Raw genomic sequence first — 14,038 nt, forward strand, 5'->3', positions numbered from 1 at the left:
GATGTAGTCATAGGCAGAGACTGGCGCAAATCACTTTCATGGAAAGGGGTTACCAAACTTCCAAAAAACTACGAGTTTCCTGAAATCTCAGCACACATTTTTCAACCCAATCTTGATGACACTTTCAGGTGATGATCAGTACCCTAATCCCACTTGGCACACCAAATTTCGTTCTTCTAGGTTAAACCGTTCGTTGGCAGTAACAGTTTTAATTTTTAGGTTTCACTCTGTTTTCTCCTATATGGATAAATGTAGTTGGAACTCAAAATCAAACACGGCTTGTGCTAGCTCTTTGAAACTTGACAGAATAAAGTAGTTCCAAGTTCTGTCTCTATGGTGTGATTCCTATTGATGTAGCCCTAAGCAGAGACTGGCGCAAATCACTTTCATGGAAAGGCGTTGCCAAGCTTCCAATAAACGACGAGTTTTTTGAAATCTCAGCTCAAATTTTTTCATCCAATCTTGATGACACATTCAAGTAAGGATCAGTACCCCAATCCCACTTGACTCACCAAGTTTCATTCTTCTAGGTTAAACCGTTCGTTGGCAGTAACGGTTTTAATATTTAGGTTTCACTGTTTTCTCCTAAATGGATACATGTAGTTGGAACTCTAAATCAAACACGGTTTGTGCTAGCTCCTTGAAACTTGACACAATAAAATAGTTCACTATTCTATCTCTATGTTTTGTTTGCTATTGATGTAGCCCTAAGCAGAGACTGGCACAAATCCCTTTCATGGAAAAGGGTTGCCAATCTTCCAAAAAACTACGAGTTTCCTGAAATCTCAGCACACTTTTTTTCACCCAATCTTGATGACACTTTCAGGTAATGATCAGTACCCCAATCCCACTTGGCTCACCAAATTTCGTTCTTCTAGGTTAAACCGTTCGTTGGCAGTAACAGTTTTAATTTTTAGGTTTTACTCTGTTTTCTCCTATATGGATAAAAGTAGTTGGAACTCTAAATCAAACACGGTTTGTGCTAGCTCTTTGAAACTTGACACAATGAAGTAGTTTCAAGTTCTATCGCTATGGTTTGTTTCCTATTGATGTAGCCCTAAGCAGAGACTGGCACAAATCACTTCCATGGAAAGGGGTTGCCAGGCTTCCAAAAAACGTCGATTTTCCAGAAATCAGCACATATTTTTTCACCCAATGTTCATGACACTTTCAGGTCATGATTATTACCCCATTCCCACTTGGCTCACCAAATTTCATTCTTCTATTTTAAACCGTTCGTTGGCCTTAACAGTTTAAATTTCTAGGTTTCACTCTGTTTTATCCTATATGGATACATGTAGTTGGAACTCTAAATCAAACACGGTTTGTGCTAGCTCTTTGAAACTTGACACAATAATGTAGTTCCAAGTTCTATCTCTATGATTTGTTTTCTATCGATGTATCCCTAAGCAGAGACTGGCGCAAATCACTTTAATGGAAAGGGGTAGCCAAGCTTCCAAAAAACTGCGAGTTTCCTGAAATCTCAGCACACATTTTATCACCCAATCTTGATGACACCTTCAGGTAATGATCAGGACCCCAATCCCACTTGGCTCACCAAATTTCGTTCTTCTAGGTTAAACCATTCGTGAGCAGTAAAGGTTTTACATTTTAGTGTTCACTCTGTTTTCTCCTATATGGATACATGTAGTTGGAACTCTAAATCAAAGACGGTTTGTGCTAGATCTTTGAAACTTGACACCATAAAGTAGTTCCAACTTCTGTCTCTATGCTTTGTTTCCTATTGATGTAGCCCTAAGCAGAGACTGGCGCAAATCTCTTTCATGGAAAGGGGTTGCCAAGCTTCAAAAAAACTACGAGTTTCCTGAAATTTCAGCACACATTTTTTCACCCAATCTTGATGACACTTTCAGGTAATGATCAGTACCCCAATCCCACTTGGCTCACCAAATTTCATTCTTCTAGGTTAAACCGTTCGTTGGCAGTAACGGTTTTAATTTTTAGGTTTCACTCTGTTTTCTCCTATATGGATACATGGATTTGGAATTCTGAATCAAACACGGTTTGTGGTAGCTCTTTGAAACTTGACACAATGAAGTAGTTCCAAGTTCTATCTCTATGGTATGTTTCCTATTGATGTAGCTCTAAGCAGAGAGTGGCGCAAATCACTTCCATGGAAAGGTGTTGCCAAACTTCCAAAAAACGACGACTTTCCTGAAATCAGCACACATTTTTTCACCCAATCTTGATGACACTTTCAGGTAATGAGCATTACCCAATCCCACTTGGCTCACCAAATTTCGTTCTTCTATGTTAAACCGTTCGTTGGCAGTAACAGTTTTAATATTTATTTTTCACTTTGTATTCTCCTATATGGATACATGTAGTTGGAACTCTAAATCAAACACGGTTTGTGCTAGCTCTTTGAAACTTGACACAATAAAGAAGTTCCAAGTTCTATCTCTATGGTTTGTTTCCTATTGATGTAGACCTAAGCAGAGACTGGCGCAAATCACTTTCATGGAAAGGGGTTGCCAAGCTTCCAAAAAACTACGAATTTCCTGAAATCTCAGCACACATTTTTTCACCCAATCTGGATGACACTTTCAGGTAATGATCAGTACCCCAATCCCACTTGGCTCAACAAATTTCGTTTTTCTATGCTAAACCATTCATTGGCAGTAACAGTTTTAATTTTTAGGTTTCACTCTGTTTTCTCCTATATGGATACATGTAGTTGGAACTCTAAATCAAACACGGTTTGTGCTAGCTCTTTGAAACTTGACACAATAAAATAGTTCCAAGTTCTATCTCTATGTTTTGTTTGCTATTGATGAAGCCCTAAGCAGAGACTGGCGCAAATCACTTTCATGGAAAGGGGTTGCCAACCTTCCAAAAAACTACGAGTTTCCTGAAATCTCAGCACACATTTTTTCACCCAATCTTGATGACACTTTCAGGTAATGATCAGTACCCCAATCCCACTTGGATCACCAAATTTCATTCTTCTAGGTTAAACCGTTCGTTGGCAGTAACGGTTTTAATTTTTAGGTTTCACTCTGTTTTCTCCTATATGGATACATGTAGTTGGAACTATAAATCAAACACGGTTTGTGGTAGCTCTTTGAAACTTGACACAATGAAGTAGTTCCAAGTTCTATCTCTATGGTATGTTTCCTATTGATGTAGCTCTAAGCAGAGACTGGCGCAAATCACTTCCATGGAAAGGGGTTGCCAAACTTCCAAAAAACGACGACTTTCCTGAAATCAGCACACATTTTTTCACCCAATCTTGATGACACTTTCAGGTAATGAGCATTACCCAATCCCACTTGGCTCACGAAATTTCGTTCTTCTATGTTAAACCGTTCGTTGGCAGTAACAGTTTTAATATTTATTTTTCACTCTGTATTCTCCTATATGGATACAAGTATTTGGAACTCTAAATCAAACACGGTTTGTGCTAGCTCTTTGAAACTTGACACAATAAAGTAGGTCCAAGTTCTGTCTCTATGGTTTGTTTAATATTGATGTAGCCCTAAGCAGAGACTGGCGCAAATCACTTTCATGGAAAGGGGTTGCCAAGCTTCCAAAACCTACGAGTTTCCTGAAATCTCAGCACATATTTTTCAACCCAATCTTGATGACACTTTCAGGTATTGATCAGTACTCCAATCCCACTTGGCTCACCAACTTTCGTTCTTCTAGGTTAAACCGTTCGTTGGCAGTAACATTTTTTTTTTAGGTTTCACTCTGTTTTCTCCTATATGGATACATGTATTTGGAACTCTAAATCAAACACGGTTTGTGCTAGCTCTTTGAAACTTGACAGAATAAAGTAGTTCCAAGTTCTGTCTCTATGGTTTGTTTCCTATTGATGTAGCCCTAGGCAGAGACTGGCGCAAATCACTTTCATGGAAAGGGGTTGCCAAGCTTCCAAAAAACTACGAGGTTCCTGAAATCTCAGCACACATTTTTTCACCCAATCTTGATGAACCTTTCAGGTAATGATCAGTACCCCAATCCCACTTGGCTCACCAAATTTCGTTCTTCTATGTTAAACCGTTCGTTGGCAGTAACGGTTTTAATATTTAGGTTTCACTCTGTTTTCTCCAATATGGATACATGTAGTTGGAACTCTAAATCAAACACGGTTTGTGCTAGCTCCTTGAAACTTGACACAATAAAATACTTCCAAGTTCTATCTCTATGTTTTGTTTCTTATTGATGTAGCCCTAATCAGAGACTGGCGCAAATCACTTTCATGGAAAGGGGTTGCCAAACTTCCAAAAAACTACGAGTTTCGTGAAATCTCAGCACAAATTTTTTCAAGCAATCTGGATGACACTTTCAGGTAATGATCAGTACCCCAATCCCACTTGGCTCACCAAATTTAGTTCTTCTAGGTTTAATCGTTCGTTGGCAGTAACAGTTTAATTTTTAGGTTTCACTCTGTTTTCTTCTATATGGATACATGTAGTTGGAACTCTAAATCAAACACGGTTTGTGCTAGCTCTTTGAAACTTGACACAATAATGTAGTTCCAAGTTCTATCTTTATGGTTTGTTTCCTATTGATGTAGCCCTAAGCAGAAACTGGCGCAAATCAGTTTCATGTAATGGGGTTGGCAAGCTTCCAAAAAACTATGAGATTCCTGAAATCTCAGCACACATTTTTTCACCCAATCTTGATGACACTTTCAGGTAATGATCAGTACCCCAATCCCACTTGGATCACCAAATTTCGTTCTTCTAGATTAAACCGTTCATTGGTAGTAACAGTTTTAATTTTTAGGTTTCATTCTGTTTTCTCCTATATGGATACATGTAGTTGGAACTATAAATCAAACACAGTTTGTGCTAGCTCTTTGAAACTTGACACAACAAAGTAGTTCCAAGTTCTATCTCTATGGTTTGTTTCCTATTGATGTAGACCTAAGCAGAGACTTTCGCAAATCACTTTCATGGAAAGGGGTTGCCTAGCTTCCAAAAAACTACGAGTTTCCTGAAATCTCAGCACACATTTTTTCACCCAATCTGGATGACACTTTCAGGTAATGATCAGTACCCCAATCCCACTTGGCTCACCAAATTTCGTTCTTCTATGTTAAACCGTTCGTTGGCAGTAACAGTTTAAATTTTTAGGTTTCACTGTGTTTTATCCTATGTGTATACATGTAGTTGGAACTCTAAATCAAACACGGTTTGTGCTAGCTCTTTGAAACTTGACACAATAATGTAGTTCCACGTTCTATCTCTATGATTTTTTTTTCTATCAATGTATCCCTAAGCAGAGACTGTCGCAAATCACTTTCATGGAAAGGGGTTGACAAGCTTCCAAACAACTACGAGTTTCCTGAAATCTCAGCACACGTTTTATCACCCAATCTTGATGACACCTTCAGGTAATGATCAGTACCCCGATACCACTTGGCTCACCAAATTTCGTTCTTCTATGTTAAACCGTTCGTTGGCAGTAACAGTTTTAATTTTTAGGTTTCACTCTGTTTTCTCCTATATGTATACATGTAGTTGGAACTCTAAATCAAACACGGTTTGTGCTAGCTCTTTGAAACTTGACAGAATAAAGTAGTTCCAAGTTCCGTCTCTATCGCTTGTTTCCTATTGATGTAGCCCTAGGCAGAGACTGTCAAAAATCACTTTCATGGAAAGGGGTTGCCAAGCTTCCAAAAAACTACGAGGTTCCTGAAATCTCAGCACACATTTTTTCACCCAATCTTGATGACCCTTTCAGGTAATGATCAGTACCCCAATCCCACTTGGCTCACCAAATTTCGTTCTTCTAGGTTAAACCATTCGTTGGCCGTAACGGTTTTAATATTTAGGTTTCACTGTGTTTTATCCTATGTGTATACATGTTGTTGGAACTCTAAATCAAACACGGTTTGTGCTAGCTCTTTGAAACTTGACACAATAAAGTAGTTCCAAGTTCTATCTCTATGGTTTGTTTCCTATTGATATAGCCCTAAGCAGAGACTGGCAAACATCACTTTCATGGAAAGGGGTTGCCAAGCTTCCAAAAAACTACGAATTTCCTGAAATCTCATCACTCATTTTTTCACCCAATCTTGATGACACTTTCAGGTAATGATCAGTACCCCAATCCCACTTGGCTCACCAAATTTCGTTCTTCTAGGTTAAACGGTTCGTTGGCAGTAACAGTTTTAATTTTTAGTTTTCACTCTGTTTTCTCCTAAATGGATACATGTAGTTGGAACTCTAAATCAAACACGGTTTGTGCTAGCTCTTTGAACCTTGACACAATAAATTCGTTCCAATTCTGTCTCTATGGTTTGTTGCCTATTGATGTAGCCCTTAGCAGAGACTAGCGCAAATCTCTTTCATGGAAAGGGGTTGCCAAGCTTCCAAAAAACTACGAGTTTCCTTAAATCTCAGCACACATTTTTTCACCCAATCTTGATGACACTTTCAGGTAATAATCAGTACCCCAATCCCACTTGACTCACCAAATTTCATTCTTCCAAGTTAAACCGTTCGTTGGCAGTAACGGTTTTAATATTTATTTTTCACTCTGTTTTCTCCTGTATGGATACATGTATTTGGAACTCTAAATCAAACATGGTTTGTGCTAGCTCCTTGAAACTTGAAACAATAAAATAGTTCCAAGTTCTATCTCTATGTTTTGTTTCCTATTGATGTAGCCCTAAGCAGAGACCAGCACAAATCACTTCCATGGAAAGGGGTTGCCAAGCTTCCAAAATACTACGAGTTTCCTGAGATCTCAGCACACATTTTTCAACCCAATCTTGATGAGAATTTCAGGTATTGATCAGTACTCCAATCCCACTTGGCTCACCAAATTTCGTTCTTCTAGTTTTAACCGTTCGTTGGCAGTAACAGTTTTAATTTTTAGGTTTCACTCTGTTTTCTCCTATATGGATAAATGTAGTTGGAACTCTAAATCAAACACGGTTTTTGCTAGCTCTTTGAAACTTGACACGATGAAGTAGATCCAAGATCTATGTCTATGGTTTGTTTCCTATTGATGTAGCCCTAAGCAGAGACTGGCGCAAATCACTTTCATGGAAAGGGGTTGCCAAGCTTCAAAAAATCTTCGAGTTTCCTGAAATCTCAGCACACATTTTTTCACCCAATCTTGATGGCACTTACAAGTAATGATCAGAACCCCAATCCCACTTGGCTCAAAAAATTTCATTCTTCTAGGTTAAACCGTTCGTTGGCAGTAACGGTTTTAATTTTTATGTTTCACTCTGTTTTCTCCTATACGGATACATGTAGTTGGAACTCTAAATCAAACACGGATTGTGCTAGCTCTTTGAAACTTGACAGAATAAAGTAGTTCCAAGTTCTGTCTCTATGGTGTGTTTCCTATTGATGTAGCCCATGCAGAGACTGGCGCAAATCACTTTCATGGAAAGTGTTGCCAAACTTCCAAAAAACTAAGAGTTTCCTGAAATCTCAGCACACATTTTTTCAACCAATCTGGATGACACTTTCAGGTAATGATGAGTACCCCAATCCCACTTGGCACACCAAATTTTGTTCTTCTAGGTTAAACCGTTCGTTGGCAGTAACGGTTTTAATATTTAGGTTTCACTCTGTTTTCTCCAATATGGATACATGTAGTTGGAACTCTAAATCAAATACGGTTTGTGCTAGCTCCTTGAAACTTGACACAATAAAATAGTTCAAAGTTCTATCTCTATGTTTTCTTTCCTATTGATGTAGCCCTAAGCAGAGACTGGCGCAAATCACTTTCATGGAAAGGGGTTGCCAAACTTCCAAAAAACTACGAGTTTCCTGATATATCAGCACACATTTTTTCAACCAATCTTGATGACACTTTCAGGTAATGATCAGTACCCCAATCCCACTTGGCTCACCAATTTTCGTACTTCTAGGTTAAACCGTTCGTTGGCAGTAATGGTTTAAGGTTTTAGGTTTCACTCTGTTTTCTCCTATATGGATACATGTAGTAGGAACTCTAAATCAAACACGGTTTGTGCTAGCTCTTTGAAACTTGACACAATAAAGTAGTTCCAAGTTCTATCTCTATATTTTGTTTCATATTGATGTAGCCCTAAGCAGAGACTGGCGCAAATCACTTTCATGGAAAGGGGTTGCCAAGCTTCCAAAAAAGTAGGAGTTTCCTGCAATCTCATCACACATTTTTTCACCCAATCTTGATGGCACTTTCAGGTAATGATCAGTACCCCAATCCCACTTGGCTCACCAAATTTCGTTCTTCTATGTTAAACCGTTCGTTGGCAGTAACAGTTTAAATTTTTAGGTTTCACTCTGTTTTATCCTATGTGGATACATGTAGTTGGAACTCTAAATCAAACACGGCTTGTGCTAGCTCTTTGAAACTTGACAGAATAAAGTAGTTCCAAGTTCTGTCTCTATGGTGTGTTTCCTATTGATGTAGCCCTAAGCAGAGACTGGCGCAAATCACTTTCATGGAAAGGCGTTGCCAAGCTTCCAATAAACGACGAGTTTTTTGAAATCTCAGCTCAAATTTTTTCATCCAATCTTGATGACACATTCAGGTAAGGATCAGTACCCCAATCCCACTTGACTCACCAAGTTTCATTCTTCTAGGTTAAACCGTTCATTGGCAGTAACGGTTTTAATATTTAGGTTTCACTCTGTTTTCTCCTAAATGGATACATGTAGTTGGAACTCTAAATCAAACACGGTTTGTGCTAGCTTCTTGAAACTTGACACAATAAAATAGTTCACTATTCTATCTCTATGTTTTGTTTGCTATTGATGTAGCCCTAAGCAGAGACTGGCACAAATCCCTTTCATGGAAAGGGGTTGCCAAGCTTCCAAAAAACTACGAGTTTCCTGAAATCTCAGCACACTTTTTTTCACCCAATCTTGATGACACTTTCAGGTAATGATCAGTACCCCAATCCCACTTGGCTCACCAAATTTCGTTCTTCTAGGTTAAACCGTTCGTTGGCAGTAACAGTTTTAATTTTTAGGTTTTACTCTGTTTTCTCCTATATGGATAAAAGTAGTTGGAACTCTAAATCAAACATGGTTTGTGCTAGCTCTTTGAAACTTGACACAATGAAGTAGTTTCAAGTTCTATCGCTATGGTTTGTTTCCTATTGATGTAGCCCTAAGCAGAGACTGGCACAAATCACTTCCATGGAAAGGGGTTGCCAGGCTTCCAAAAAACGTCGATTTTCCAGAAATCAGCACATATTTTTTCACCCAATGTTCATGACACTTTCAGGTCATGATTATTACCCCATTCCCACTTGGCTCACCAAATTTCATTCTTCTATTTTAAACCGTTCGTTGGCCTTAACAGTTTAAATTTCTAGGTTTCACTCTGTTTTATCCTATATGGATACATGTAGTTGGAACTCTAAATCAAACACGGTTTGTGCTAGCTCTTTGAAACTTGACACAATAATGTAGTTCCAAGTTCTATCTCTATGATTTGTTTTCTATCGATGTATCCCTAAGCAGAGACTGGCGCAAATCACTTTCATGGAAAGGGGTAGCCAAGCTTCCAAAAAACTGCGAGTTTCCTGAAATCTCACCACACATTTTATCACCCAATCTTGATGACACCTTCAGGTAATGATCAGGACCCCAATCCCACTAGGCTCACCAAATTTCGTTCTTCTAGGTTAAACCGTTCGTGAGCAGTAAAGGTTTTACATTTTAGTGTTCACTCTGTTTTCTCCTATATGGATACATGTAGTTGGAACTCTAAATCAAAGACGGTTTGTGCTAGATCTTTGAAACTTGACACCATAAAGTAGTTCCAACTTCTGTCTCTATGCTTTGTTTCCTATTGATGTAGCCCTAAGCAGAGACTGGCGCAAATCTCTTTCATGGAAAGGGGTTGCCAAGCTTCAAAAAAACTACGAGTTTCCTGAAATTTCAGCACACATTTTTTCACCCAAACTTGATGACACTTTCACGTAATGATCAGTACCCCAATCCCACTTGGCTCACCAAATGTCGTTCTTCTAGGTTAAGTCGTTCGTTGGTAGTAACAGTTGAATTTTTAGGTTTCACTCTGTTATCTCCTATATGGATACATATAGTTGGAACTCTAAAGCAAACACGGTTTGTGCTAGCTCTTTGAAACTTGACACAATAGAGTAGTTCAAAGTTCTGTGTCTATGCTTTGTTTCCTATTGATGTAGCCCTAAGCAGAGACTGGAGCAAATCACTTTCATAGAAAGGGGTTGCCAAACTTCCAAAAAACTACGAGTTTCCTGAAATCTCAGCACATATTTTTTCACCCAATCTTGATGACACTTTCAGGAATTGATCAGTACCCCAATCCCACTTGGCTCACCAATTTTCATTCTTCTAGGTTAAACCGTTCATTGACAGTAACAGTTTTAATTTTTAGGTTTCACTCTGTTTTCTCCTATATGGATACATGTAGTTGGCACTCTAAATCAAACACGGTTTGTGCTAGCTCTTTGAAACTTGACGCAATAAAGTACTTCCAAGTTCGATCTCTATGGTTTGTTTCCTATTGATGTATCCCTAAGCAGAGACTGGCGCAAATCACTTTCATGGAATGGGGTTGACAAGCTTCCAAAAAACTACGAGTTTCCTGAAATCTCAGCACACATTTTTTCACCCAATCTTGATGACACTTTCAGGTAATGATCAGTACCCCAATCCCACTTGGCTCCGTCATTTTCGTTCTTCTAGGTTAAACCGTTCGTTGGCAGTAACAGTTTTAATTTTTAGGTTTCACTCTGTTTTCTCCTATATGGATATATGTAGTTGGAACTCTAAATCAAAGACGGTTTGTGCTAGTTCTTTGAAACTTGACACAATAAAGTAGTTCCAAGTTCTATCTCTATGGTTTTTTTCCTATCGATGTAGCCCTAAGCAGAGACTGGCGCAAATCACTTTCATGGAAAGGGGTTGCCAAGCTTACAAAAAAATACGAGTTTCCTGAAATCTCAGCACATATTTTTCACCCAATCTTGATGACACTTTCAGGTAATGATCAGTATCCCAATCCCACTTGGCTCACCAAATTTCATTCTTCTAGGTTAAACCGTTCGTTTGCAGTAACAGTTTTAATTTTTAGGTTTCACTCTGTTTTCTCCTATATGGATACATGTATTTGGAACTCTAAATCAAACACGGTTTGTGCTAGCTCTTTGAAACTTGACACAATGAAGTAGTTCCAAGTTCTATCTCTGTGGTTTGTTTCCTATTGATGTAGCCCTAAGCAGAGACTGGCGCAAATCACTTTCATGGAAAGGGGTTGTCAAGCTTCCAAACAAGGACGAGTTTCCTGAAATCTCAGCACACATTTTTTCACCGAATCTTGATGACACTTACAGGTAATGATCAGTTCCCCAATCCCACTTGGCTCACCAAATTTCTTTCTTCTACCTTAGACAGTTCGTTGGCAGTAACAGTTTAAATTTTAGGTTTCACTCTGTTTTCTCATATATGGATACATGTATTTGGAACTCTAAATCAAACACGGTTTGTGCTAGCTCTTTGAAATTTGACACCATAAAGTAGTTCCAAGTTCTATCTCTATGGTTTGTTTAATATTGATGTAGCCCTAAACAGAGACTGGCGCAAATCACTTTAATGGAAAGGGGTTGCCATGCTTCCAAAAAGACGAGTTTCCTGAAATTTCAGGACACATTTATTCACCCAATCTTGATGACACTTACAGGTAATGATCAGTACCACAATGCCACTTGGCTCACCAAATTTCGTTCTTCTTGGTTAAACCGTTCGTTGGCAGTAACAGTTTTAATTTTTAGGTTTCACTCTGTTTTCTCCTATATGGATACATGTGGTTGGAACTCTAAATCAAACACGGTTTGTGCTAGCTCTTTGAAACTTGACACAATAAAGTAGTTCCAAGTTCTATCTCTATAGTTTGTTTCATATTGATGTAGCCCTAAGCAGAGACTGGCGCTAATCACTTTCATGGAAAGTGGTTGCCAAACTTCCAAAAAACTACGAGTTTCCTGAAATCTCAGCACACATTTTTTCACCCAATCTTGATGACACTTTCAGGTAATGATCAGTACCCCAATCCCACTTGGCTCACCAAATTTTCTTCTTCTAGGTTAAACCGTTTGTTGGCAGTTACAGTTTTAATTTTTAGGTTTCACTCTGTTTTCTCCTATATGGATACATGTAGTTGGAACTCTAAATGAAACACGGTTTGTGCTAGCTCTTTGAAACTTGACACAATAAAGTAGTTCCAAGTCCTATCTCTATGGTTTGTCTCCTATTGATGTAGCTCTAAGCAGAAACTGGCGCAAATCACTTTTATGGAAAGTGGTTGCCAAGCTTCCAAAAAACTACGAGTTTCCTGAAATCTTGCACACATTTTTTCACCCAATCTTGATGACACGCTCAGGTAATGATCAGTACCTCAATCCCACTTGGCTCCCCGAATTTCCTTCTTGTAGGTTAAACCATTCGGTCGCAGTAACAGTTTTAATTTTTAGGTTTCATTCTGCTTTCTCCTATATGCATACATTAGTTGGAACTCTAAATCAAACACGGTTTGTGCTAGCACTTTGAAACTTGACACAATAAAATAGTTCCAAGTCCTATCTCTATGGTTTGTCTCCTATTGATGTAGCCCTAAGCAGAGACTGGCGCAAATCAATTTCATGGAAAGGGGTTGCCAAGCTTCCAAAAAACTACGAGTTTCCTGAAATCTCAGCACACATTTTTTTTCACCCAATCTTGATGACACTTGCAGGTAATGATCAGTACCCCAATCCCACTTGGCTCTCCGAATTTCATTCTTCTATGTTAAACCGTTCGTTGTCAAAAACAGTTTTAATTTTTAGGTTTCACTCTGTTTTCTCCTATATGGATACATGTAGTTGGAACTCTAAATCAAACAGGGTTTGTGCTAGCTCTATGAAAGTGGACACAATAAAGTAGTTCCAAGTTCTATCTCTATGGTTTGTTTCCTATTGATGTAGCACTAAGCAGAGACCTGCACAAATCACTTTCATGGAAAGGGGTTGCAAGCTTCCAAAAATCTACGAGTTTCCGGAAATCTCAGCACACATTTTTTCACAGAATCTTGATGACACTTTCAAATAATTATCAGTACCCCAATCCCACTTGGCTCACCAAATTTCCTTCTTCTAGGTTAAACCGTTCGTTGGCAGTAACAGTTTTAATTTTTAGGTTTCACTGTTTTCTCCTATATGGATACATGTAGTTAGAACTCTAAATCAAACACGGTTTGTGCTAGCTCTTTGAAAATTGACACAATAAAGTAGTTCCAAGTCCTATCTCTATTGTTTGTCTCCTATTGATGTAGCCCTAAGCAGAGACTGGAACAAATCACTTTCATGGAAAGGAGTTGCCAAGCTTCCAAAAAACTACAAGTTTCCTGAAATCTCAGCACACATTTTTACACCCAATCTTGATGACACTCAGGTAATGATCAGAACCCCATTCCCACTTAGATCCCCAAATTTCATTCTTCTATGTTAAACCGTTCGCTGGCAGTAACAGTTTTAATTTTTAGGTTTCACTCTGTTTTCTCCTATATGGATACATGTATTTGGAACTCTAAATCAAACACGGTTTGTGCTAGCTCTTTGAAACTTGACACAATAAAGTAGTTCCAAGTTCTCTCTCTATGGTTTCTTTAATATTGAGGTAGCCCTAAGCAGAGACTGGCGCATATCACTTTAAGGGAAAGAGGTTGCCAAGATTCCAAAAAACTACGAGTTTCCTGAAATCTCAGCACACATTTTTTCACCCAATCTTGATGACACTTACAGGTAATGATCCATACCCCAGTCCCACTTGGCTCCCCGGATTTCGTTCTTCCAGGTTAAACCATTGGTTGGCAGTAACAGTTTTAATTTTTAGGTTTAACTCTGCTCCTATATGGATACATGTAGTTGGAACTCTAAATCAAACACGGTTTGTGCTAGCTCTTTGAAACTTGACACAATAAAGTAGTTCCAAGTCCTATCTCTATGGTTTGTCTCCTATTTATGTAGCCCTAAGCAGAGACTGGCGCAAATCACTTTAATGTAAATGGGTTGCCAAGCTTCCAAAAAACG

Source organism: Spermophilus citellus (assembly GCF_964194105.1).
Source record: "Spermophilus citellus genome assembly, chromosome: 14".
NCBI lineage: Eukaryota > Metazoa > Chordata > Mammalia > Rodentia > Sciuridae > Spermophilus > Spermophilus citellus.